Below are 27,962 nucleotides of genomic sequence, written 5' to 3' on the forward strand. Positions count from 1 at the left end.
GTGTAGCAAGCAATATCACAAAAGGCCTGTAAGATTTTCTTTTTTAACTTCTATTGGATATTCTCATTCTTATTCTCTACATATTTGAGAATCCAGTTGTCAAGTTTCCCCCACTCTTCAAAAAGAAAAAATAAGTTGTGATTTTGATGGAACTGCGTTAGCTTGATGGATAAAACTTTGAAAAAGTCTGCATTTTACAATTTTGGGCTCTTCTTTCTGAAAAAAAAGTCGGTCTCTTCATTTATTTGACCCTAGAATAAAATGTTATTTCCTTCATACAAATCCTATACCTTTCTTATTAAATTTATTCCCACATATTTTATAGTGTTACAGTTTTGTGAATGGGTTCTAACATGTATTCTACATAAATTTCTGAAATAAATATGGAGTACTTTTTTCTTAAAATGATAAATATCAAATACATGAAACAAAAAAATAGAGATTCCCATTAAAGAAAAAATAAAAACCATCAATCTTTGCCTTTAAAAGAGAAATAAAAGAAGGATGCCCTCCTTTTTGCAGTTCAAATGCAAAGTACCATTTACAGAATAAATATGACAAAGAGCACCTTTTTTTGTAATTACTTGTCTATACACATGGGGGAGGGCAAACAAAAATACTGGCAACACTGTAAAAGCACCACAAAAAGGAAGTCGACTGCAATACAATTTACTTGTGGCACACTACTCATAAAATAAGTCCACTCACAACAGTTAATTTGTTTAATTATTAAATGCTCTGATACAAATTTCCTCAGGACACAAGATTTATGCAAAGAAAAATATAAAGCCCAACTAAATAGAAAGAAAAGAAAATGCAAATATAGTTTAACAAAATTAAACAATAATAACAGCAAAACACCAAAAAGACTGAAACCAAGACCTAAGATCAAAATTCTAAAGATCTTGAGAAAAGAAGACAAAGTTGTCATGAGGTATATCATCAGGAAGCTTTAGGTATTAAACTACAAACCCATAAAGAGGCCTTGTACGTGATAAGCAGATTCTGTCAAATTAATTTACTAGGAAGGTATCCTAGACACCAAGAAGGTATCCAAAGTCACCTAAAGAGTCAAGTGTAAACAATACTTCTTGCAACATTCCAGTTTAGTGGCCCTAGCAAAATACCACCAAAGGTAAAAGTAATCAACATAGAACTCTCTCATTTCACCCTATCCTCAGTTCCATCTAACCTATGACAATACAGAGTACAGACTGATATAGTCTACATGAAAGCCAAAATATCTGGAATGCTTGTCTTACGTTAAAAATTAACACACATTTTAGGGCGCCTGGGTGGCTCAGTGGGTTAAGCGTCTGCCTTTGGCTCAGGTCATGATCCCAGGGTTCTGGGATCGAGCCCCACGTCAGGCTCCCTGCTCAGCGGGGAGCCTGCTTCTCCCTCTCTCTCTGCCGCTCCCCGTTTGTTCTTGCTCTCTCTCTGACAAATAAATTCTTTTAAAAAAAAAAATTAACACGCACTTTACATTCAACTTTGTATTATTTGCGAACTCATTCTATTATATAAATAATCTTCTTTTTACCTAACAGTTAAATTGCTTAACATTTCTTTCTTTTTTCGGGATTCAGAATAGTCTTTTTTATTTTTATTACTGAAGTATAGCTGACATAGAGTGTTATATTAGCTTCAATTGTACAACATAGTGATCCAACAATTCTATACATTAGTGCTCACCATGGTAAGTATGGCTAGCTCAACTTCTTCAACTCTTTAAGTGAAACTGATCCTCTGACAAAGTGTTTATCCTCTGGGTACACCGCTCTCCCTACACAGAGGCCAGACCAGACTAAACCACACCACCAAACACTAAAGAAATATACATAAAAAGCAAGACTTTACAAAATCAAGAACAAGGCAATATAAACAAAATAGACAGTAACATATACCCCAATGGACAAATACTTTGTTTGAACAGCCAAATATCTAAAATTCCTATTTAAATCAGGTATAAAAGTAGGACCACACAAATTCCTTTTGAAATTAAAGAAACAATTATGAGTAAGGTGAGAAGTAAAATCAAATGATACTAGGTCATATGATATATTTTTTCTTTAATGTTAAGTTCATAATGACAGAAAATGTTACGTTCATAATGACATGAAGTAAATATATACAAACATATATAGATGTGTTATATATATGTATTTCTAATACTTTTAACAAAATTTGTCAAAATAATAGCTTTTAAACTAGGAACCAAAAGCAGTGTTTGGTCTTCCTTTAAATATAAATGTTAAATATGACCGCAATGGACATTTATGATAACTATTAAACAATTATGTAACTTCTGTTCATAACTGAATGAATTGTAGCAATGATCTTTTAAACCTACCATTTAATTCATCTTTAATGGCCATTTTACAAAAGTTTTGAATATCAGATCCCTGTCTTCTATTTTAAGAATAATCTTTACAAACACTCTGAGTAAAATGCGGAAACATAGATTTTCTCTGGTTCCAAAACCTGATTCTAACAAACTATCTAGCACGGAGAAGAAATAATATACACTAATATACATAACCTTGGCATAAGTTTATGTATTTAAGAAAATATATAGCATATTCCAAACTTTCCAACTGAATAACCCTATTAGGAGAATGGGAAGTCTTCCAAATGTAAATACTTGAAAATATGGCCAGAAAAAACAAAACTTGGCTGGACATCCCTGTACTGAAAGAGTTCTGAGTCTCCACTCCCGCACTCCTATCTTCAATTACTTCCACGTGGAAAATATTCAATTAACATTCAGGTCTTGCCTATCTCTTTTAAAAAGGCACTGCAAGTAAGCATTTATTACAGCAAATAACCCAAATTACATAATCAAGCTTCCAAGTATAAAGGAAATATTTTACAAGAGAAATTTGTATATGTGCTCCAAGCTTATCATCATCTTCCTTTAACTCTTTTCCTTAGAGTAGATGAGACCTAAGCTAGGTCATATTATGCTATCAATGGAAACTCCCCAGCCCCACAGTAGGCCATCACATATGAATTCAGAGCAAAGTTAGATCATTTTTCTCTGAACAAGGCTACATAAATAAACATTACCTTAATATAGATGTCATCCATCATGAAATATCACTAAGATCCACCAAAAAAAGGTTCATTTTTTTTTAAAAATATTATTTATTTATTTGAGTGAGAGAAAGCAACAGAGCATGAGCACGGAGAGGAGGGAGAAGCAGACTCCCCTCTAAGCAGAGAGCCTGATGAGGAACTCGATCCCAGGACCCCGGGACCACAACCTGAGCTGAAGGCAGACACCTAACTGACTGACCACCCAGGTGCCCCCAAAAAGGTTCACTTTTAATAAACTATTTACTAAAACTCAGTCATGTGGTATCTTAAAAAGATCTACTTTACAATATGGCACACGCAACTACATAAGACTTCATTATGTATATAAAAAGGAACTATTCTGTCACATATTCATGATTGAAATATGTAGTGCAGTAAGAAAAATTATATGCCAAGAAACTATGAAGAAAGTAGATATGAATGAAAACATTTTTGTAGAAGGGAGAATCAATTATGCAGGTGATCTTGAACCTTTTGTCTATCTTGCAAATTCTAGTTAATGTTTCTTAACCATTTAAAACACACATAGCAAACAAAATAACCAAAAACTTCTACATTTTATAACTATCAAGGATTGTTACATCTTTTTAAAAATCTGTATATTGGGGAAAAAAAATCTTTGTATTAGTACCAGTGTTTTGTTTTTAAAGATTTTATTTATTTGACAGAGAGAGAGAGCACAAGCAGGGGGAGTGGCAGGCAGAGGGAGAGGGAGCCAGATGCAGGACTCGATCCCAACACCCCGGGATTATGATCTGAGCTGAAGGCAGTCGCTTAACCAACTGAGCCACCCAGGCACCATAGTACCAGTTTTATTTATCACTCCAGCTCTAGCACATGGGAGTAGTACATATAGTAGGCACTCAATATTTATTGAATAAAATTATTTAACTTTTCTAAGTTCCAGTTTCTTCAAAGTAAAACAGAGTGATACCCAAGTTACAATTGCTTAAGATTAAATAAGATAAGATATGCACACAGTAGGTGATAAAATGTTAGGTTAATCCCTGGTTTTGGGAAATATAAATAACTGTTGCTATTGCTTTAGTTCACAGCTAAAAACAAGACCAAATAATTCTTTCAAAGTTTATATGGAACTAACATTAGCACAAAATTTTAGGATAAAAAGAAAGGAAACTTACCAACCAGATATGAAGATTTACTATACATCTATATTGGTGAAAACTTCAGTATTAGGACAAAGAGGCCAATGAAACAGAACACGGAGCCCAAATTCAAATCTGTGTATATATAGAAATTTGATATATAACAAAGGTAGTATTACAATAAGTGAGAAAAAAGATTATTTAATGAATGATTCAGGGACAATTAATCATCCACTTTAAAAGTAAGGTAAAATTAACCTAGTTCAGATAAAACTTTCTAGGTTTTTGGGGCACCTGGGTGGCTCAGTCGTTAAATGTCTGCCTTTGGCTCAGGGCGTGATCCCGGTGTTCTGGGATTGAGCCCCGCATTGGGCTCCTCCGCTGAGAGCCTGCTTCTTCCTCTCCCACTCCCCCTGCTTGTGTTCCCTCTCTTGCTGGCTGTCTCTCTCTCTGTCAAATAAATAAATAAAATCTTCAGAAAAAAAAAAAAAACTTTCTAGGTTTTATGTTTTACCAATACATGAAAATCAAAACTAAAACTTTCAAAAGACAATACACAATAACCTCACAAAATATGAAGACAGAAAATGTTTTTTTAACTAAGACACAAAAACCATAAAAGAAAAAGTTGATATATCTGTCATCAAAACTTTAAATTTCGGTATTAAAGGGGGTACAACAAAGTCAAAAATCAAATGACTATATCCCAGGTTCCCAGAGGACAACAGCAGCCCCATGTAAGTGCAATCTTTCCAATACCCTTCAGAAAAAAAATTTTTAAAAAGGCATCAACGCACAGAGCAAATAAAACCACCCATAAACCACACCATCAGCTTAACTAGCAAACAAATACAGAGTCCAAGTTAGACATAAGTTGTGGAAGGGGGTAAGATTTTAGCAGAGCAAATTCTGAAGAATTAAGCAGACTGCATGGAAAACAGATGGAAACTGGAGCCTACAGTAGGTGGAACTCCTAAAATAATCTCCAGAAAGTGAAAGTCTGACAGTACACAGGAAAGCACTGAGAAAAGGTGTCTCAGGGTAGATCAGATTGCCCGCTACTAAGGAACAGAAAGGAAGGGCTATTCGACAAAAAAGAATCTCAAAAAGTATACAGTCTACCAACCCATTTCCCCTCTTAGACCAAAAACAAACAAACCTACAAATTAAAGAAATTACACTTCATTGTATCGACAAAAGGGAGAACTCCTGAACAAGAAACGTTGTAAGCCAAGCAAATCCCTCATCCCTGTCTACATAGGACTGGTAGTGCTGAGCCAAGAAATGAACAGAACTAATAGACAAACTAATAAAAAACCTACTCTGAACACAGAAATTCCAAGTCCAAACACATCTAATGAAAATTCTCCCACAAAAAATTCACAAAACTAAAAACTAATATTCCAAGAGAAAGTAATTATCTATAATGTGCATATGTGTGTATATGTGTGTGTGTGCAGTGTGTGTGTGTATAAACAAAACTCAGAAATCCAGAATAGAAATGGACAAAACACAGCAAGATATGAAATAAGAATTGACCCTATTCAGGAGAGAAAGAAAGAAAAGAAAGAAAGGCCAAATCATTTTTTACATAAATAATAATAAAAAGACTGGATTCAAATAAAAACATAAGGGAAAATAAGGAGCAAGCAGTCAATAAAAATAAAGGGAAAAATGATCAAAGAAAAAAAACAAGATCTATAAAGAAGCTATAACGTGTAGAACTGATAACTTTGAAGAACAAAAGCAAAATAAAGGAACTAATATTTAAAACTATAATTTAAAATGTATTTCCAAAAACAAAAACAAATGTACCTATTATGCTGTCATGGGTAGGAAGAAGTATGAGATACATGAATTTTGACCAAAAAATCTACTGTATACTCGGAAAAACTGTTCCAGAATATTAAACTCTAAAACATAGCCTAGTAAAACTTTGATTAGTAAATAGGATAAAAAAATCTTTGGGGCCTTCGGACAGAAATACTAATAAGCCTCTTAAAAAGACAGAAAGCAAGGCTGGCATCAGATTTCTAAGTAACAACATGCAAACTGAGTCAACATTATAGCCACTTTGTTAAGAAAGCCAAGGAAGCAGGGACACCTGAATGGTTCAGTTGGTTGAGGGTCCGACTGTTGATTTTGGCTCAGGTCCTGAACACACTGTGGTGAGATCCAGCCCAGCATTGAACTCCAAGCTCAGCAGGGAGTCTACCTGGGATTCTCTCCCTCTTTCTCTGCTCCTCCCTCCACCTGTGCTCTCACACTTGCTCACTCTCTAACAAATAAATAAATCTAAAAAACAAAAAAAGAACAGAAAGAAATCCAAGGAAGCAAAGTGTAAACCAAGCATTTCATATCCAGTCAGGTGTCCTTTTTTAATCAAGGCTATTAACGAAACAGATTTAAACATGCAAGAACTCAGGGAATATATTATGCATAACCCATTATAAGCAATCTACAAAAGAATGAATTTCATCCCATCAAAAAAAGACAGGAAGGAAACTTAGGCAAAAACTTTACTAAACAGTGGAATAAATATTGAATACATTTAATTTTAGATATATTATGATAAAAACAGAGAAGGAGGCAAACCGTAAGAGACTCTTAACTATTCAGAGAACAAACTGGGGGTTGCTGGAGGGGAGGTGGGTAGGGGGGATAGGCTAAATAGGTGATGGGTATTAAGGAGGGCACCTGTGATTAGCACTGGGTGCTATAAGTAAGTGATGAATCACTAAATTCTACTCCCAAAACCCATACTACACTATGTGTTAACTAACTAGAATTTAAATAAAAACTTGGAAGAAAAAAAAATTAAATATATTACTAAAACAAAGGTATGAACAAGGACAGAAGAATGATATTTAAACATTTTATTCTCTCACAAATTATAATGGAATTTTTTAAATGTGAAGTAAAGGGAGATTAAAAAAAAAAACACAGAGAAGAATCAGCTCATTGATGTTAAACAGGTAATAAGTGAACGTCAAAGGATATTCATTTAATGTAGACAAACCCACTACCAGCAGTCTAAGTCCACTGCTTAAAGTTAGCCATTAAAACAAAAATACCAACCTTCCTTAAATAAGAAAATAATTCTCAGAGAATAGAGAAATAGCCCAAGTGTGAGAGGAATAAAACAGCAGTAATACAACACATCAATTAGAAAAACACACATCATATCAAGATATGTAAATAAGCTTAACTCTCCTGTAAATGGAAAAAAACTCAAATTGCTTATTTGAAGAAAAGACAGTATTTACAAAAGCAACAAAAAAGATAAAATTATTTAGGAACAAATTGAAATGTATAAGACCTCTCTCTATAAGGAAAACTTTGAAACATTCCTGAACTATACAAAAGTAAACTTGAACAAACAGACATCCCCTATTCTCTTGCAAAGGTGATTTATCATAAAGATGTTGATTTCCCCAAGTTAATGAGTAATAACATTATTCAAATAAAAATACCAGCAAATGTCTTCCTAGAACTCAATAAGCTAATGCTCAAATTCATTCATAAAGAATATGTACATATAGTATTTTCTGTTTATATAAAAATATGAATAATATATACAAACACAAATGCATGCACACACAAAACAGACTTATTTTTATAAAAGGAAACACAACAAGGATAAACCAGAAACTAATGAAACTGATTAGCTACAAAATAAGTGAAAAGGGAAACAAATGATTGAGAAGGAAGACCTCTAAGAATGCCCTTTTATGTAGTTGGGACTTTTAACCATGTCACTATTTTACTATACTCAAAACAATAAATAAAATTAAATCACTATTGGGGGCTAAAACTGCATACAAACCAAAAAAATGAACCAAGTGTTTATCCAGAAGACATAAAAACTAATTAAAATAACTTATGAGCATAGTACCAGCTATACACATTCACTGGGATATACTGAACAAAAAACTGCATAGAAATCTTAAGCTTTACTTACTGGGTTTACAGTAGGCAGAGGTACTGGTATACCAATTTCAATATTATGTTGTGTATATTCTGTAGGACAGAACAAATGAATAAATGTATATTGGTGTTATCATTACAATCCTCACAGTGGGAGAAGAGACATCCAAATATGAAACAAGAGAAAAACCCTATGGAACTAAATTGGAATTACAAATATTAGTGGTTTTTTAATACTCCACTTGCTCTGTCGAATGAAAACAGTTCCTAAAATCAACAATACACAGTAATACGGAACACATCCAATGCCCATGACGTAGCTTGTAAATAGCCACTAAAGAGGAATGAGGGTCCGAGAAGATATAGCCATTTCTAGGTCTGTGGTAGGAAAAGCATAAAGGTAAGAATGGAACATTTTGTTGTGATAGAAAGCAAGTAAATGTTCTAAAAATGATGGGACATATCACAGAGACACAAAAACAAGACTGAATGAGTTCCCACTGGCTAAATTTTAACAATTTGAACCTTCAAAAGAAATATAACAATAATGGATTTTAATTCACTGAATAAAAGAAGAATCTATGAGCCCACAGAGATCATGTAAAAAGGAGAGTAGAAAATCTTCCTTAAAGAAGAATGCCAGCTAATAAATGTGGGAAGAATAGAACTAAAAAATCATGATTTTGCAAGCATCAATGTAATCAATGATTCAAGCAAAAATCAACAACGAATGTTAACATCATTGGGTGAAAGGTTGTAGAGAAATGACATTTATTCAGCCTCCAGGCAGGGATTAATTATCAAAGAGAAAAAGATATCTTTACAATGGAGAAATCTGACAGCACTAGCTAAACCAAATAATCCAGTTTAACACCACAAATAATGGTACAAACTAATAACACATAAGTTAAAATAAGCAAAATTTAAGTACATACATACATCAATATGGATAATCTTGATATGAACACAGTGAAAAAAGCAATGTGTTAAACAATATTTACATTTTAAAACTAAATCAATACTATTACTATTTTTATGCAAATGCGTGCCTAAACAATGCATAACTTCAGAGTAGTAATTACCTCTTACAAGAAAGACGAAAGAAAGAGATTAGTAATCTTCAACTATATTTTTATTTAAAAAGTTGTGAAACAATTATAGCAGAATGTGAGTATTTGTCAATACTGGCAGTCTGAATACACGAGCATTTTAAATTCCTCCTGGTTTTTTTTTTTTTTTTAAAGATTTTATTTATTTATTCAACAGAGATAGAGACAGCCAGCAAGAGAGGGAACACAAGCAGGGGGAGTGGGAGAGGAAGAAGCAGGCCCATAGCATAGGAGCCTGATGTGGGGCTCGATCCCATAACGCCGGGATCACGCCCTGAGCCGAAGGCTGACGCTTAACCGCTGTGCCACCCAGGCGCCCCCCTCCTGGTATTTTTTATAAAGTATCTCATAATTTAGAAATTTAAAATTATAAATGAACTGCTGTTATACAAATCTGAGTTTTCTATGCAACTATACAATACTTAGCTCTGTAACTCCTAGTGTTTAAAGCTATTGTTTTGAAGAACTTTGATTTAGAAGCAGCACCCCCCCAACCCCCCGTGACTCTTTCTCCTTTAATCTCTGATGTAAATTAGTAGAAGCAAATCAGCACTCCTAAACGATCCTAATAAGCAAAATACATTTCATTTACTTAAATAAAAGATAACTTGGAAGGTATGCCATCTATGTGGTATTACACCTTCTATAAAGTTTAATACCACCTGGATATCATATGGCTCTTAATATATATCACCATTTGGAGAACTGCAAAGTTTTTCCATTCTAATAATTGATAGTTTTTTCAATCAGTTGCCCCACCTCTACAAAAAAACATCCCATTAAAGTTATTATTTTAAATACCAATCAATTAAGTCTATTTTTTAAAATCTACTGTTGTAAAATTGGTGGAGAAAAAAATTTTAAAACTCAAAAAATTTTAAGTCACTTGCTAAGTTAGTTCTTCATCGCATTCCTTATAATGCTTCAATCTATTTGTAAAAACTTTCTATTTTCTGCTTAAGAGAAGGTCAATGGCTTTCACTTGACTACTCTAACATAATCATGAATTGAAATAAGAACTCTTAGCTCTTTGGACCGACAAAGCTACCAGTATGCCTAAGCCAATAAAGCGATTCGTTCATTAATGCTGCTAATAAAGCAACCTTTTGTTAGTCTATGAAACATCAGAAACCTCAGAGACTCTTAACTTTGCAATTTTTCCCTGTTTTTGCCATATTAACTTAAAAGTTCTCGTATATGCCATTTACTTTAACAACTAAAACACAATTATCTAGAAATTTGACTTTCCACTATAGGTAATTTAATAACTTAACATATTAGTTCCAGCTTCAGAAAACTGTTCCTAGATGAAACTACTTATATTTAATTATTCTCTTCTATTTTCCTATAGAGCCAATCTTGTAAAAATCTGTGCCATCTTCTAATATTAACACCTTAAGGAACAACCCCTGTAATATTCTCAAAATGAAAAACAAAAATGTTCATTTACCCAATAAGCATTAATTGATCAACTACATTAAGAAACACATGAAAGATACTACAAAGATTAATATACAATCCCTGCCCTCAAACAACTGAATTTAAGGAATAAAACAAGCATCTAGAGAAATTACTGTAGGTAGCTTACAATAACATTAACTACAAAATGTAATAGCATGAAGGATATAATTAATTGAGCTTAGACAAGATAAAAACCCTTCAGTGAGATTTTTTTTTTTTTTAAAGATTTATTTATTTATTTATTTGACAGAGATAGAGACAGCCAGCGAGAGAGGGAACACAAGCAGCGGGAGTGGGAGAGGAAGAAGCAGGCTCACAGCAGAGGAGCCTGATGTGGGGCTCGATCCCATAACGCCAGGATCACGCCCTGAGCCGAAGGCAGACGCTTAACCGCTGTGCCACCCAGGCGCCCCTTCAGTGAGATTTTTGAGGCAAAATAAAGGAAAATATATTTTAGGCTTAGTGAATAGCTTATATACAAAAACAGGTACATAAAACACACAGTAAATGTGGAAATTTTTAATTAACTTAGTAAGGCTAGAATGTACCATGTGTCTAAGGAATTAGTAGGAAATGTTCTTTTTTTATTAAACATATAATGTATTTTTGGTTTCAGAGGTACAGGTCTGTGATTCATCAGTCTTATACAATACCCAGTGCTCATTACATCACATGCCTTCCTTAATGTCTATCACCCAGTTACCCCCAACCCTCCACCCCCTCCCCTCCAGCCACCCTATTTGTTTCCTATGATTAAGAGTCTCTTATGGTTTATCTCCCTCTCTGGTTTAGTCTTGTTTTATTTTTTCCTCTCTTCCCCTATGATCCTCTGTCTTGTTTCTTAAATTCCACATATCAATGAGATCATGATAACTGTCTTTCTTTGACTGACTTACTTCACTTAGTATAATACTCCCTAGTTCCAAGCAGAAATGTTCTTGACGCACTTTTGGATTTGGACTTTTTTCCATGCAATGGACAGACTTTAAAGGGTTATAAGAAAAGGTAGATGGTATTCAGATCTTTTTTTTTTTTAATAGAAAGGTCATTCCTGAGGTACCCTGAATGCCCAAAAGCTTTATATATTATGAAGTTACTGAAAATACAAGCTTTGGGGCTAGGTGCCTCAGGAGTACATAAATAATAGATTTTCAAATGTGATTCATGCTTAGTACAATTATATATCTATTATGTGCTCCTAATTAACTTCTAGCATTGTCCAAGTAATTGCTAATCAAAGAGAAGTATCAATCAATAAGTAAAATATTGGTTCCAGTAATAGGCATTTTTAAACTGCTTTAAAATATTAGAAAAACATCAGTTTTCATGAACCATAAAGTCATATTGTTGATCAATTTTAAAGAGTTTCAGAAAAAAATCAAGAGACTACATTTAGAATTTGTAGAATAAATCATAAAACGTATCTCACTAGAATCCTTACATCCACAGTACTCTCTGCCTTACACCCTTGCTTTCTTCCAAGCACTATCTCTTATGTCTACCACCCTCCTGTCAGGAGCTACCTTGGGAACTCAATGTCCTTAAATGAACCTGGGCTATAGTCAATCAATCCAACTGGACCCAGCCACACTAGAGAATCTTATTAATGCTTTAACTCAGGACTCAAAACTTAACCAGAACCTCTCAAGGGCTGATATTCTGTTTTTTGGGGGGGTTTTTTTTGAAGATTTTTTAATTTATTTATTCGACAGAGATAGAAACAGCCAGCAAGAGAGGGAACACAAGCAGGGGGAGTGGGAGAGGAAGAAGCAGGCTCATAGCGGAGGAGCCTGATGTAGGGCTCGATCCCATAACGCCGGGATCACGCCCTGAGCTGAAGGCAGACGCTTAACCGCTGTGCCACCCAGGCGCCCCAAGAGCTGATATTCTAAGCTAAGAAATTCAGGGCGCCTGGCTGGCTCAGTCGGCAGAGCATGCGACTCCTGATCTCAGGTTGTGAGTTAAGCCGTACGTTGGGCAGAAAGATTACTCTAAAAAATCATCAATCAATCAATAAAAACTAATTTAAAAAAAAAAATTCAGACTGGCTCTTTACACAAGTTTCACACCATATGAAAAGAGCCAGTCTTGGGGCTCCTGGGTGGCACAGCGGTTAAGCGTCTGCCTTCGGCTCAGGGCGTGATCCCGGCGTTATGGGATCGAGCCCCACATCAGGCTCTTCCGCTATGAGCCTGCTGCTTCCTCTCCCACTCCCCCTGCTTGTGTTCCCTCTCTCGCTGGCTGTCTCTATATCTGTCGAATAAATAAATAAAATCTTTAAAAAAAAAAAAGAAAAGAAAAGAGCCAGTCTGCACTGAAAAACATGAAGGGAAAAAAAAGTTTATTATATGATTTTGTTTATTTTATATATGTTTAAAATTTTTGACATGAAAAGGTTTTTTTTAATCAGAAAGTTATGAAAACACATAAACAGCACTAATGTTCTCACCATTGGCTTAATAAATAAAACTGTACCAATAATTCTTTTCCCTTGTGAACCACACCCTAATTCCACACACCCTTCTTCCACCAACCACTATTCTGAATTCCTCTTCACTTTTAAACATTCTCCAAATATCAATCTAAGGTCACTTCCTTAGGGGAAAAGTCTTTCCTGACTCAAAATACTCACTAGGTTAAGTGTCCCTGCTATGTGGTTTCATGGTTTTTATCATAATTGTGGATTTGTTTGATTACATCATATCAATCTCTCCAGTAGACTCAGAGCTTCCATGAATTCAAGGAAATCCCTGTTCAATCATTAGATAACAGCTAAACTGAGCGGAGACTTTAGTGACCTCACATGACAACTCAGATTTGATAAAATTAGCTGAGAAAAATCACTTAAAAAACAAACAATAACAACAAAAACAAATCTTGGAAGGGAAAGAATCTGTATCATGAAACTTAAATTGTCCATATTATGTAATTTAAAAGGTCCAGTTTCCAACAAAAAATTACAAGACTTAAAAGAAAGATGAAAGTATAGCTCATACACGGGGGAAAAAAGCAATCAATAAAAACCATCTCTGAGGAAGCCCAGACAATGGACTAGACAGAATTTACATCAGCTATTTTCAATATGTTCAAAAAACAAAAAGAAACCATGATGAAGAACTAAAGGTATGATAATGGTATCACACCAAATAGAGAAGATCAATAAAGTGGAAGAATTAAAAAAAAAAAAGAAATTCTAAAATTGAAAAACACAGTAGCTGAAATGAAAAACTCACTAGAAGGGTTCCACAGCAGAACTGAGTAGGTAAAGAAATGATCAGCAAATCTGAAGACAGCTCATCTAAGATTAACCAGTCTGACAAACAGAAAGAAAAAAAGGAAAATGAATGGTCTCAGAGAACCTCTGGGACACCCGTGTCTTTTCATGTCAACCTGAAGTGACGTAACAGTTATAAAACACTCCATCCAAAAGCAACAGAATACACATTCTTCTCAAGTGCTGCTAAAACATTCTCCCAGAAAGACCAGATGTTAGGCCACAAAACAACTCTCAAAAAATTCAAGGAGACTCATATCATACAAAGTATCTTCCCCAATCACAAGAGAATGAAGATAAAAATCAATAGCTGTACAATGCATGCTACAATACGAATAAACCTTGAAACCATTATGCCATCTGAAATAAGCCAATCATAAAAGGACAAATACTATATGATTCCTTTAATACATGGTACCCTGAATAGTCACATTCACAGAAAGAGAGAGGATACCAGGTACTGTTGGGAGAGGGAGATGAACAGGTATTGTTTAATGGGCACAGTTTCTGTTTGGGATGTTGAAAGAGTTCTAGAAATGGATAGTGGTAACAGCTGCACAACACTATGAATGTACTTAATTCCACTGAATTTTTTACACTTTAAAATGGTGAAAATGGTAAATTTCATATATGTGCATTTTATGACAACTAAAAAGAAAAAAACTTAGAGAAAAAGGCATTATTTATTAGGCTCCAGAGAACCCAAATAGTAACTAATACCTAACATTTACTATGTATCAGGCACTGTACACACTACTCATACAATCTCCACAACACTGTCAGATACTATTATTATCTCTGCTTTAATGATGAGGAAACTGAGGCACAGAACAGTTAAGTCACTTAGTCAAAGTCACGCAGCTAGGAAATAGCGAAACCAGGACTCAAACCCTGATAATCTGACTCCAGAGTTCACACTCAAACCATACAATGTGTTGCCTCCCAAGCATCAGGAAGAGTTAAAAAAAAAAAAAAAAAAAAAAATCAGAGCAGAAATTCAGCTATTTTGTTCAACTACTAAAGTATTCCATGGAAATACAAAATAGCAAAAATTAAAATACAATGCTTTTCTTTCAATATTTTTAATGTACTTTTGCATTAAAGATAACATGTTTTTTTTAAAAGATGGTATAACTATTCCCAAAACTCCCCAAAACATTTTTATCAATCTTTATTATTCATTATTTCATACCTTCATTTGGCAGTGAAGCCAGAAGTCTAAAATATACACCTACAGTATAAAAAATTTTAAAAACAAGCCCTTAAAGATCGTCATTCCTGATAAATACCAAACTAACAGGCAAAGGAGAAAGTAGATTAGAGAAAAGAAGAGGTATTTAGAATAATCTTTGTAAATAGGAAAGGAGTCTTACATACTTCCAAGTCAGAAAATACAACATAATAAAGCTCAAGAGTATTTGGGAACAAAGTGGCAGGCCTTTTGGACATGGTTCCAAATCTAAGTACACAGTATTATTCCTCCTTTTTTAATCAGATGCCAATAAAATGAGAAAGAATTACCACCTATCAAGAATTAACTCACATTTTTAACTTTTTTTAACATACTGATCCAACAATCAAAGTATGGAATAATAGAACAGCTCTTCAATTTTTATGTTATCTTTAATTTTAAAAAACTACATCAACGCAATCGTTCAATAAATTTATTACACTAGGCACTAAGACAACAAGAACAGATATACCCTGCCCTCTGAAAATTTAAGTCTACTGGAGAGATTGATATGATGTAATCAAACAAACAAATCACAATTATGATAAAAGCCATGAAAGCATATAGCAGGGGAACTTAACCTAGTGAGTGTTTTGAGTCAGGAAAGACTTTCCCCCCCAAGGAAGTGACCTTTAGATTGCTATTTGGAGAATGTTTAAAAGTGAAGAGGAATTCAGCATAGTGGTTGGTGGGGGAAGGGGATGTGGAATCAGGGTGTGGTTCACAAGGGAAAAGAATTATATTGGTATGGTTTTACTTATTAAGCCAGTGGTAAGAATATAGGTGCTTGCATGTCTTCATAACTTTTGGATTTCCAAAACAAAACAAAAAATTATTTTCATGTGGAAAATTTTAAACATATACAAAATAAACAAAATAGTGTAATAAACTCCTATGTATCCATTACCCAACTTCAGCAACCATCAACATCCTGCCATTCTTGTTTCATCTATACCCTCCACTCCCTGGCATCCAACTTAATTGTTACTTTTATTCTTTGTAGGTAAAATTTATATAGACTGAAATATATACTTATCTATACAACTCTGACAAATAAACAGACGTGTGTAACCCACACCTCTATTAAAACATTTGCATCACTTCAGGAAACACTTAAGCCCCCTCCCAACTAAGCACTAGTACTCCCCACAACCAAAAGAATGCAACCAGGGGCACCTGGGTGGCGCAGCCATTAAGCGTCTGCCTTCTGCTCAGGTCATGATCCCTCGGTACTGGGATTGAGCCCCGCATCCGGCTCCCTGCTCGGCGGGAAGCCTGCTTCTCCCTCTCATACTCCCCTTGCTTGTGTTCCCTCTCTTGCTGTCTCTCTCTGTCAAATAAATAAATATTTTAAAAAATAAAAATAAAAACAAAAGAATGCAACCATTGTTCAATATCTTAAATTTTTTCACCATAGATTAGCTTCGCCTGTTCTAGAACTTAATATAAATGGAATCATACTGTAGTATGTCCAGCATCTTTCTCTGAGTGTTTTTGTGAGATTCCTCCATGTCATTTTGCATATGTTCTTTCCCTCTTATTGCTGAGTAGTATTCTAATGTATGAATATACCAAAACTTTTCAATCCATTATCCATCCTAGTGACTGACATTTGGGTTGTCCCCAGTTGTTATAAGTTATAAATAATTATAAGAATTATTATAAATAAATCTACTATAAATATTCTTGAAAAAAGCTTTTTGTAGATGTACATTTTCATTTCTTAGGAAAATACCCAGAAGAACTGTTGGATCCAAAGGTAGATGTATGCATAAATTTATATAAAAATGCCAAATGGTTTTCCAAAGTGGTTCTACCAGTATATACACACATCACCAATTTATGGGAGTTCTAGCAGTCTTACTGGAAAATTTCCTATTGCATTCTTTTTAATTTTAGCCCTTATAGTTGGTTTTAGTAGTTAACTCATGGTTTCAATTTGCATTTTCCTAATAACTAATGTTCATAACTTTGATACATATTAAAAATTGGTGGTTTTTAAAGGTGAGGAGATACTGACACAAGAAATAACAAGAGCAAAGGTTCTGAAGGAAATGATATGGCATATTTGGACCAAGAGGCCAGTGTAGCTATATAGCAAGGAGGAAAAAGGAAAGTGCGTGAGATAAGGCTATATAGGTAGACTAGGGTCAAATCACATGGATGGAGATTATCCTCAATGCAGATTTAGACTCATTTAGATTCCTCTGGGATAGCTAAGTAGAGTTATGAAAAAGGACTGGAACTCAGATAAGTAAGGGTTAGAGAAACAGATCCGTAATTCTCTCCATAAATGGAAATCAAAGTGGTAAGACTCCCTGGTGAGAAAAAACAAAGAAGCAAGAGAAAGCACCCCAGCACCAAGACTCAAGAAATTACAATTTAAATGACCAAAAAGAAGAGAAGCCTATAAAAGAGGCTGAAGAATAACATACCAAAGGGTTTGAAGGAGTCTTCAACAATGCCAAAAGCTGCTAAGAGGTTGTTCTAGGTTGAATTGTGTTCCCCTAAAGTTCCACTGTTGAAGCTCTAACCTCCAGCACACCCCAGAACATGACTGTATTTGAGAAAAGGGCATGTGGGGGTGATTATGTTATCATCTAAGCCCTAATCCAATCTAACTGGTGTCCTTTATAAGAGGAGATGTTAACACAGACACCAGGAATGTACATCCAGAGGAAAGATGGTAGACACAGCAAGATGATGGTTATCTGCAAGCCACGGAGAGGTGCCTCAGAAGAAACCAAACCTGCAGACACCATGACTTCCAGCCTGTAGAACTGTGAGAAAAAACACTCGTTGCTTAAGCCACCCAGTCTGTGATATTTCATTACGACAGCCCTGGCAAACTAATACAGAGGTCAAATAAAAGCAAGTCTAAACATACCCACGTAATTTATTGAAACAGAGGTCACTGGTATCATTAGCAAATACTGTTTGGTGGAGTGAATAAATTGAGAGCTGAGACAAAGGTGAGAAATGGAAACAAACATAAATAATGATTTCAAGCGCTTGGCTAGGAAAGAGAACAAAAGATCAGTAATGTAGTGCTCATAAAGCCTTATTGTTTCGTTTTGTTTTTTTAAATAGTGACAATTGGTATGTTTAAATACTGATGAGAAGAACCCTGTGTAAAGAAAGAAACTGAATATACAAAAGAAAGAAGAGATAATCAATAGTGTAGGGTACCCCAGCCGGAGAGAAGGCAAGAGAGAGAGCCTTAGTTTATCTGCTTTTTATAACCAGTATTGCCCCTACTTTAACATTAAGGAGGAAGAAAAAAATGGTATAGATAGTGGGCAACTAAGGGTAACCAGCCGGTACTCCCATATCATTGTTGAAACAGGAAAAGCCTTCTCTAGAAAGAAAAGGGTCATGTTGGAGGTTTGAGGAGAGTGGTTAACTGAAACAGTTATGGTGGAGATGAAGAAACCAGTTGATAAGAGGAAGGCAACAGATTTCCAAGTGGTAGCAGGGTCCACTTGATGATCATGAATTTATAATGAAAAAAATGTATGTCCTTTCAGGTGATTTTCTACTGCAGCATTCATATGGTACAGAAATGGAGGAAGCAGATCATTGGATTAATTCAGAACTGGAATTTTGTCAGACAGTTGGGACAAATACATACAAGTAAGAGGAATCTAGGATATGGACCAGAAGTAGACAACAAACTCTCAGTTAACAAGAAATGTGAAAAATGGAGAAGGCTGATAACTGGAAGAATGAGAAGCCAAAAGACTGGAAGTATAAATGAGTTGGTAGTATAGTTATAATGGCTAATTAACAATTCTATAATTAATCAAACAACCCTGAAGGACACAAGGTACTTATTAATAATTTATTAGGTGGAACAATTAAACTAATAATTCCCTTGGCAGTGAGTAATAGGGTAGACTGGAGGACAAAGTCACTGGATTTGGAGAGGTCAGGGAAATGAGACTCAGTATGTTCGTTCATCATCCATATGGATGCTGAAATCATCCAAGATCATTGTAGGACCTAAAACATATAAGGAGATTATGAGCAATGTGCCATTATCTTATAAGAATAAGCAGAATCTACTAGAAAGGCAGTAGATAACAGCTAAAGGGAAACTAGAACAATAACTGACACTGTTGTAAATACTTTATGTGTATGAATTTAATGCTCACAAATAATCTGAGGTAAGAAATGATACTGCTACTACTACTACTAACGTAGAAACAAACTCAGAGAAGTTTAAGAGACTTACCCAAGTTTACGTTCTTAAACCACTATGCTATAGGATGTTGAAAGACATCAAAAACCAGCATGAGTGGGGTGCAAGACATGAAGAATTCCCAAATGGAGTGAAATTTCAATTAAGGAAATACAGGCTATACTTCCAGTTCCAACAATAGATCAGATCAGATCACCTGAAAAGCCTACCCCTAGAAAGTTCATCCAGAAGGGATAAATCACAATCATTTTTAAAATGAACTTTTTAGCTAACATGAAAGAAAAATCTTTAAATGCCAGTAACAGAGGAAAAAACTAATTAAGACTGCAAGTTGACACTGCTTCTGCCCTAGGATGGGTTACTAGTCTTAAGCTATACATTTGCGTTTAAATCATATGAGCCTTTTGGAGCTTGGTGAGAAACTTTAGACTGAGATCCCTCTTCCTCCTCCACATAGTAATACACATATAAAGCCAAAACCCAGGAAGGGCCATATTTTAGTAAGAGAGCCCCCAGATAGCTCAATAAGACAAGAAAAGAGGCTTAGGCTGGGAAAGTAACAAAAACAATCATTATTCCCTGATTATATGATGAACTACACAGGGCATCCAAGACAATCCATCGTCAGAATGAGAGTTCAGCAAGGTTGCTGAACAATATACAAATATAATATACAAATAGCAATTTGTTTTCCATACCAATTGGTTACTGGTGGTGACAGAATGTATAAAAATTTATCATTCGCAATAACAAAAATTAAAGAACCTAAGAGTAAATTTAATAAAAGATCCATGAAAACAATATAACTGCAATGAAAAACATTAAAGAATACTTAAACAGAAATATGTACCATAGCCATCCAATAAGACAATTATCCCCACTATAGCCTGTAAATTCAATGGAATTCCAATCACAATCCCAACATGGTTTAGTGTTTGTTTTTGTTGGATTTTCTTTGAGGTAGGGATAAAATTTGACAAGCTGACCTAAAATTCAGTAAGAGTGAAGATTTAACCTTATCAGACTTCAAGACATATTGAAACTATTATAATTAACACAGTATGATAATGACATGAAAGCAAGCAAATCAAGTAAGACTATGGTACAGAATAGACTATAGAAATAAACCCATGTAGTAAATTTAAACTTTTTAAACAAAATCAAAAACAATCCACAGACAAAACAAGTGTTGATGGAGCTGTAGAGAAAAAGGAAACGTCATGCACTGTTGGTGGGAATGCAAACTAGCGCAGCCACTGTGGAAAACAGTATGGCATTTCAAAAAGTTAAAAACAGAACTGCCTATGACCCAGTAATCGTCCTATTGGGTATTTACCCAAAAAAATACAAAAACACTAATTCGAAAGGATACATACACCCCTATGTTTATAGCAGCATTATTTACAACAACCAAATTATGGAAGCAGTTCAATGGTCCATAAAAAAGAATAAAATCTTGCCATTTACAATGACATGGACGGAGCTAGAGTACAATGCTAAGTGAAATAAATCAAAAGAAGACAAATATCCTATGATTTCACTCATAAGTGGAATTTAAGAAACAAAACAAATAAGCAAAGGGAAAAAAAGTGATTGCCAAGAAACAGACTCTTAACTATTGAGAACAAACTGATGCTTATTAGAGAAGATGTGCGGGGGGATGGGTGAAATGGGAGATGAAAATTAAAGAGTGTACTTGACGATGAGCACTGGGTGATGTATGGAATTGCTGAAATGCTATATTGTATACCTGAAACTAATATAACACTGTATGTTAACTATACTGGAATTAAAATTTTAAAAATACATTTAAATTTAAAAAAACCAAAGATATCTGCAATGCTAATACCAAAAACATTAATATCCAGATTATAAAAAGAATTGCCATAAATCAATATAAAAGCCAATCGCTGACAGAAAAAATAAATTAGCCAAAGACACAGAGAAAAAATTCACAAAATAGGAGACCAAAATGAACAAGACCCATGCAAAGATGTCCAACTTTACTAGAAATCAAAGTAATGAAAAGAGTTTATCTTTCAGAGAAGCAAAAATCAGTGGTTAAACAAAATCTTCATTAAAAAAAAAATTGGGAAGCATGCTGGTAGGCACAAAATAGTATCTCTACTTTGGACTGGACTTGGCATACTTGACAAAATGTACTAGCACCTACATCTTGTGATCTGGCAATTCTACTCTTGTGTGTCCATGCTAGATAAAGTCACACGTTGACTAGGCACTTATTTACAAAGCTATTCATTACAATATTATTTGCAAATAATCTCATTATCTCTTAGTATAAAACTGAGTATTATTCAACATAGAATACCAAACAGCAGTTAAAAAGAATGAACTAAACCTACACATGTCAGTTAAGAATACATCTAGAAAACAGAGTTGTATGAAAAATTTTCAAGTCATCTTTTATGTAGACGTTTTATATGTACAAAAGAACAGACGCATGATGCACAGGATAATGAGTACCTCTGAAGGAGGGAGGAAAGGTTGCGGGGAGTAGAATTTTAAAAGAAGAGAAAAAGCAAAGGAAGCGAAACATTATTGAACCTTCAGGCTGGGTACATAAGTGTTTATTGCATTACTTTCTCTAAGTTTTGTGTTTTTCGAAATAATTTCATAATTTACACAAATTTTTAAAAGAAATTGAAAACAGTAAGCTTGTTGATGAATAGCAATTCTAGAGGGTACAAAAGAAGTAACTAGAAAGTAAGGGGAAAGCAGAAGACTTTCATCAAGGTAAAAAGTTGTAAAATATTATGAAGATGGTAATTCAGAAGATAGTGCACCTGCTGATGAAAACAGGGATGAGAAGCAAGTCTCAGACTTCTTGAGAAAAAGAGAAATTGTGCCTCCTGGCCAGACTATTTTGTCTCAGTAGGACCAAGATAAAGTAAATCCAATTAGTTTATTATTTCAGCTCAGTTGGCTTGGCATCATTGTGATTCTCATCAGCCCTGATCACTATACATTATGAAAGTGACTCTACTGAACTTTGAATCTAATAGTTGCAAGGCATTCTGCTACATAATGCAAGGAAATAAAAGAGATATATTACCAGTTCTCAGGATGTTTATCATTTAGTGTGAGAGCTAAGATGTGTACAGAAAGAAAAATTTTTAAAAACCTAGCACTTAACACCTAAACAAGTGCTACTAGAACTCAGAGGAAGAAAAGAATCCATCAGGTTGCTGGGATGTACAAGAAAGGCTTTATCACAGCAGTGGTTAAAGCTAAGTACTGAAGGACAGGAAGCAATTCAAATGGTACAAAAATTAGCATTCTAGAAAAAAAAAGTGGCAGAGAAATGTAGACCTCTGAGGACACAAAAAGAAAGTATAAATGCTCGGCAACATTTGGATCTTAATTAGAAAAATAAAATACTCTGGGGCACCTCGATGGCTCAAATGGTTGAGCATCTGAATCATGATTTGGGCTTAGGTCATGATCTCAGGGTCACTGGATGGAGCCCTGTGGAGGCTCCACGCTCAGTGAGGAGTCCACTTCTCTACCTCTCCCTCTGTCCCTCCCCCACTTTTGCACACTCTCTCTCTTTCTCTCTCAAATAAATAAATCTTAAAAAAAAAAAGAAAAGAAAAGAAAATATTCTGACAATAAGCAGTCTTTAAATTAGATCAATCAGGGTTCTTAGTTGCAAACAACAGAAACTATTTCAGGAAGTTTCAACAGAAAAAGAATTTATTAAAATATATTATGTGATTCAAAGAATTCCCTCCCAAAAGTCCAATAACAATCTGGGTGGTATACAACCAGGAAAAATACCTAAGTCTCCCCGCCAAACCGTTCCCAACCTTTGAGCCCTGGTACCCTGAAAGCAGAGCCTCAGACAATAAGGCTCACTAGGATGTCTGCTACTGCTACCTGTAAAAGTTTGATGTCTCACCACCTAACATCCACATTAGGAAGCAATTCCAAGTAAGAGCTGTTACCTTGCAATTCTCTTGTGAATTCATGTCTTACACAGTTGCTTCTGATCAATAGAAGCTAGGTCACATGCCGTTCCTAGCTGCAAAGGATGCTAGAGAATTGAGTTGTGTCTTCTATCGGGCTCCTAACATAAAAATTTCTCCAACATTAAGAAGTTATTTGAAATGAGACCAAATACAGACCAAGTCTTGGCTATCAAACAACATACACTTATTTCAAACTTCAAGCTCCAAAGTTCTCAAGCCTGACAGATTATAACTAAGCCTTGTAGGAATAAAACTCTTTCAGTTCCTCCGGCGCCTGAGTGGCTCAGTCAGTTAAGCGTCTGCCTTCGGCTCAGGTAATGATCCCAGGGTCCTGGGATTGAGTCCCACACTGGGCTCCCTGCTCAGTGAGAAGTCTGCTTCTCCATCTGCCCCTCCCCACCCCAATCATGCTCACTCTCGCTCACAAAAATAAATAAATAAAATATTAAAAAAAAAAAACTCTTTCTATTCCTCAAAGGTAGATTAAAAAACACTGTCTTATCAGTTGTTGCACACAGCTCCAATATCAGGATCCCTGGGTGATGTCTCCTTCCCTTCTAATTTCTTCTGTAACCTATGGACTAAACTGCAAAGAGGAGTAGGAATGGAAAAACAAGTGAAAACATTTTTTTTAAATGCATAAATAAAGAAGGAAAACTTAACAGGTTCTACAGACCTAATTCAAGTCTAGGAAACGTGTGAAGAAATACCACTCACTCTTATGATAGTTCAAGTCAAACCTTCACCTGTGAGTCCTACAATTTTTGGTTATATAGATCAAATAAGACCTTAATGGGACCCCCACCTATTTTAGATCTAGGGATCCCATCATCATTTAGCTACAGACAAAAAGAAGCAATCAAGTCAGTGCATCTCTGATCATCATGCCTGTCATGCTAGCTAATGGAAATGATGCCCACCTACGAAAGTCAGAGCCAGACAAGAATCCCACCAAATGAAATCAGAAAGACATTTCAATGGTACTATCTCCTCCTACCTACAGACAACAGCAAATTATACTGCTTTTCATAGATGCTGGCACTGTCTTCAAAGTACTTCTCTTACCCTAGGGAATGAAGTATCTTCTGGATCTCTTCATGGATAATGGTGAAGAGGAAATAAGGGAGATGGGTAAGTGGTCACAATGAAAAATCCACTCCATCAGTCCTTTTAAAATTAAGTCCTTTAATCTTCTTCCTCTATACTACACCATAAATTTGTAGGCATTCAACTTCATTTAAAGTATAGGGCAATGCTGAGACCATGAAAGGATTACAACCAATTACAACATCTTCTAGTTGCTTGAGCTAGAATCCTGAATACAGAATCTCTGGTAATTGCAGCACCATGCTAATACACTGAGCCAAATGCAAAAGCTAATACACTGAGCCAAAAGCAAATGTTTCCCTCTCACCATCAGATCCCATTTCTACACATAGAACTGAAGTTCTTCCTGATATGTTAGCAAAAATCTTTTTTTAGATTGTTAATATATAGTCCTTTTTTTCCTATTTTGACTATGCAAAAGTACAGCATGCTATAATCTGACTTCAGTTATAGATCTGAAAACAATAAGGGTTGTGGAAGGGGTATAAGGAAACTGACTTCCCCTTAAATGAGAACCATCATAAGTCAGATTGTTAGAGGTCCTCAAAGAAGACAAGGAAAGACGGCTTTTGCCAGCAAGAGAGACTTCATGAAATCTGGAGACTTAAAGTACTATATGTCCATAATTCCCCTTATAAAGAAAATTTATTTGAAAGATTATTAGCAGCCATAAATATGTCAAATATCCAAATAAGGGGGGAGAGGGTATTTACTAATTGCTATCCCACCTCAAAAATTTTCTTAAAATTAACAATATAAGATTTTTCTAATGGACTCTTCTGAATTGTTACAACTTCTGCATACTAAGATGAGGCAGCATTATGATACTCAAATTCAAGAGCAATTGAATTTACGCCTCTAGAGGGCAGCATTTCTCACAGGATAGAGGTTTGACTTAAAAAAGTAATTTCATTGTCCAAAAAGTTTAAGAAATGCAAGATAAACAAGATTTAGCAAGTTTCTTTCTTGTAAGATGTCTCAGAGTCTCTATTATAGTGTATTGTAAATCCTCAATAGGTCACCATTATGGTATATGGTGTTTCTCCAAAATTATTAATCACAGAACCCTTTATTCAAGGGCCATTTCTAGCTACAACTTCTACAGAAAGCACTTTGGAAACAATCTTGTGGACCAATTTTCTCAAGACAAGTTTCACTTCCTTCTTTATTCATAAACTAACACTTCCGATTTTTAAAATAGGTCTCTAGATGTCTCCCTATTTTCATAGGTCATGACTGAGAATGAATAAAGACTGGCAAACAGCATTTTTGTGGAAATCAAAAACATTAGCTTACTGCTTGGCTTGCTCAAAGGACAACAGAAAAAAAATTATTTTTTAAAAGCTGGTGCTATAACGAGTTGAGCTATGGCCCCTTCTAGCTTTAAAAACCACAAAGAGGGGTGCCTGGATGGCTCAACGGGTTAAGCATCTGCCTTCAGCTCAGGTAATGATCTCAGGGCCCCTGGATGGAGCACCACTTCGGGCTCCCTGCCCAGCAGGGAATCCACTTCTCCCTCTCCCTCTCCTGCTCCCCCTGCTTGTGCTCCCTAGCCCTCTCTCTCAAATAAATGAATAAATAAAATCTTTAAAAATAATTTAAAAATTCAAATCACAAAGGAGTTGAAATATGCTTAATAAAACATTTTCATATTTATCCAAACTCAATATTAAATATTTGAGCTCCATTAATAATCTTCCCACAATCCATGTCAACTGAAATTGAGTTTTCTAATCTAAAGATCTGCCGTAAAAATGATGAGACCTCTATAAATCTCTATAGATGAAATATTCTTATCTTTTTACCTATGAGAGAACATTCAAACAAAATTACTTTTTTTAATTTTGGTCTTTCACCAAAATGATGAAATAGTTTTTAGGATACAGACATTTTTCCACTCTTCAAGTACAGTGAGCCATGGTTTCAAAGAAAATAGTGTATCCAAATACTTCATTTTTAACTTTAAGTCCAGTAGAGTTAACATAGTGTTATATTTAGTTTCAGGTGTACAATATAATGATTTGACAATTCTATACACCACTCATTGAGTGCTCATCAAGGTAAATGTACTCTGTAATCCCCTTCACCTATTTCACCCACTTCCCCACCCACCTTCCAAATACTGTTCTGAATACTAAATATCCTTTTATCCTAAACAGTGTTTGAAATGCTTTCTTTTTAATCCATCCCAAACTATGAGGCATGCCACAAAGAAAATGCAACTCTTTCAAAAAAAAACTTTAACCCCTAATCTCAAACCACCAAAACAATTTAAATATATGATCAACTCTCAAAGTTTTAGTTTCCTGACCTGAAACTAAAATATAAAACCAACTATCAAAGGTTTAATTTCCAATATATTGGCCATTAGTTGCATGTGACTAATGAACACTTGAAATGTGACTAGTGTTACCAGGGAATTAAGTTTTTATTAATTATAATTAATTTTATCTAAATTTAAAAGCTAAAGCAGAGTAATGTCTTTTTACTACAGAAAATGTTATTGTTTTGATAGTACAACATTCCACTGTAACCACTGCACTATGTATTATACTGAGCACTGTAATGAGTCATTTCTAGTATTACATGTAAAAATAAAATTGATCTACACAGTATCAATTAACTATTAAACTGGAATGATTAAAAAAAGCTGGAATGATTTTTTTTACACATATCATGTAATACTGGAATGCATTTATTTAAATTTTTTTTGCAAATAACATAAGTTGCACTGTTGCCTATGTAAATCGTAATTGGTAACTAAATGAAAATATATTTTCACTTTTACCTTAATTTTTTTTTAATTTTAACGTATTTTGAATATAGTTATTTTTCTTTACCTTTAAAAAGAAATGGACAAAAAGGGAAGAGCAGGGTACGAACAAAATTTTTAAGTTAAAACAATGGCATGCAGAATTAAGTGAAGACATAGAAGCTAGTACTACCACCAAAACAGTAAAGTGAGACTAGAAGAAGGTACTCCACAAAGTTTACTTTGAATAACAATTACAATCAGCTGTGGCAGAGCAAAATAAAAAAGCTGTTTCTTATGTAAAAAAAAAATTTTCAAATAAAAAAGTAGACAATATTAGGATACACAGTGAATTTTATAAAAAGTTTCCTCTCTACAGTCAAAAGAGAAGCAACAAAATTAGTCATCTGATAACAGAATTAAATGTCCAACAAAGGTTTTTAAATGATTTTTAATAGATTACTCTGGCCAGGTATAAAACGGCCCATTACTCTGCCCAGCTATAAAAAGGCTTGAATTCTTGCATCAAAAAGAGGGAACTATATTTAGATGGAGAGATGGTAAAGAAATTATTTCAACTATAGAAATTCTGTTAGAAAATTATGAGGAATACTAAAAAGGAGAACACTTTGCAAAGAGTAAAAGTTGTTTGTTTTCTTTATTTAAGATTTTATTTATTTGTCAGAGAGAGAGAAAGAAAGCACAA

At 34.7% G+C, this 27,962-nt stretch overlaps 1 protein-coding gene across 3 annotated transcripts in view; it reads right to left on the reverse strand.

Moving 5' to 3' along the window:
- Positions 1–27,962, reverse strand: part of FBXW7 (F-box and WD repeat domain containing 7) — a 230,297-nt gene that overhangs the window by 165,171 nt on the left and 37,164 nt on the right. Inside the window, exon 1 of one of the 3 annotated variants that reach the window (XM_057310121.1) lies at positions 17,643–18,201. The exons of the other annotated variants lie outside the window; for them this stretch is intronic. The gene's annotated coding sequence lies outside the window, so the exon portion shown is untranslated. Of the gene's footprint in view, positions 1–17,642; positions 18,202–27,962 lie in introns of those variants that run through there. 3 annotated transcript variants of the gene reach the window in all.

Source organism: Ursus arctos, unplaced genomic scaffold, assembly GCF_023065955.2.
Source record: "Ursus arctos isolate Adak ecotype North America unplaced genomic scaffold, UrsArc2.0 scaffold_11, whole genome shotgun sequence".
In the NCBI taxonomy this organism is placed as follows: domain Eukaryota; kingdom Metazoa; phylum Chordata; class Mammalia; order Carnivora; family Ursidae; genus Ursus; species Ursus arctos.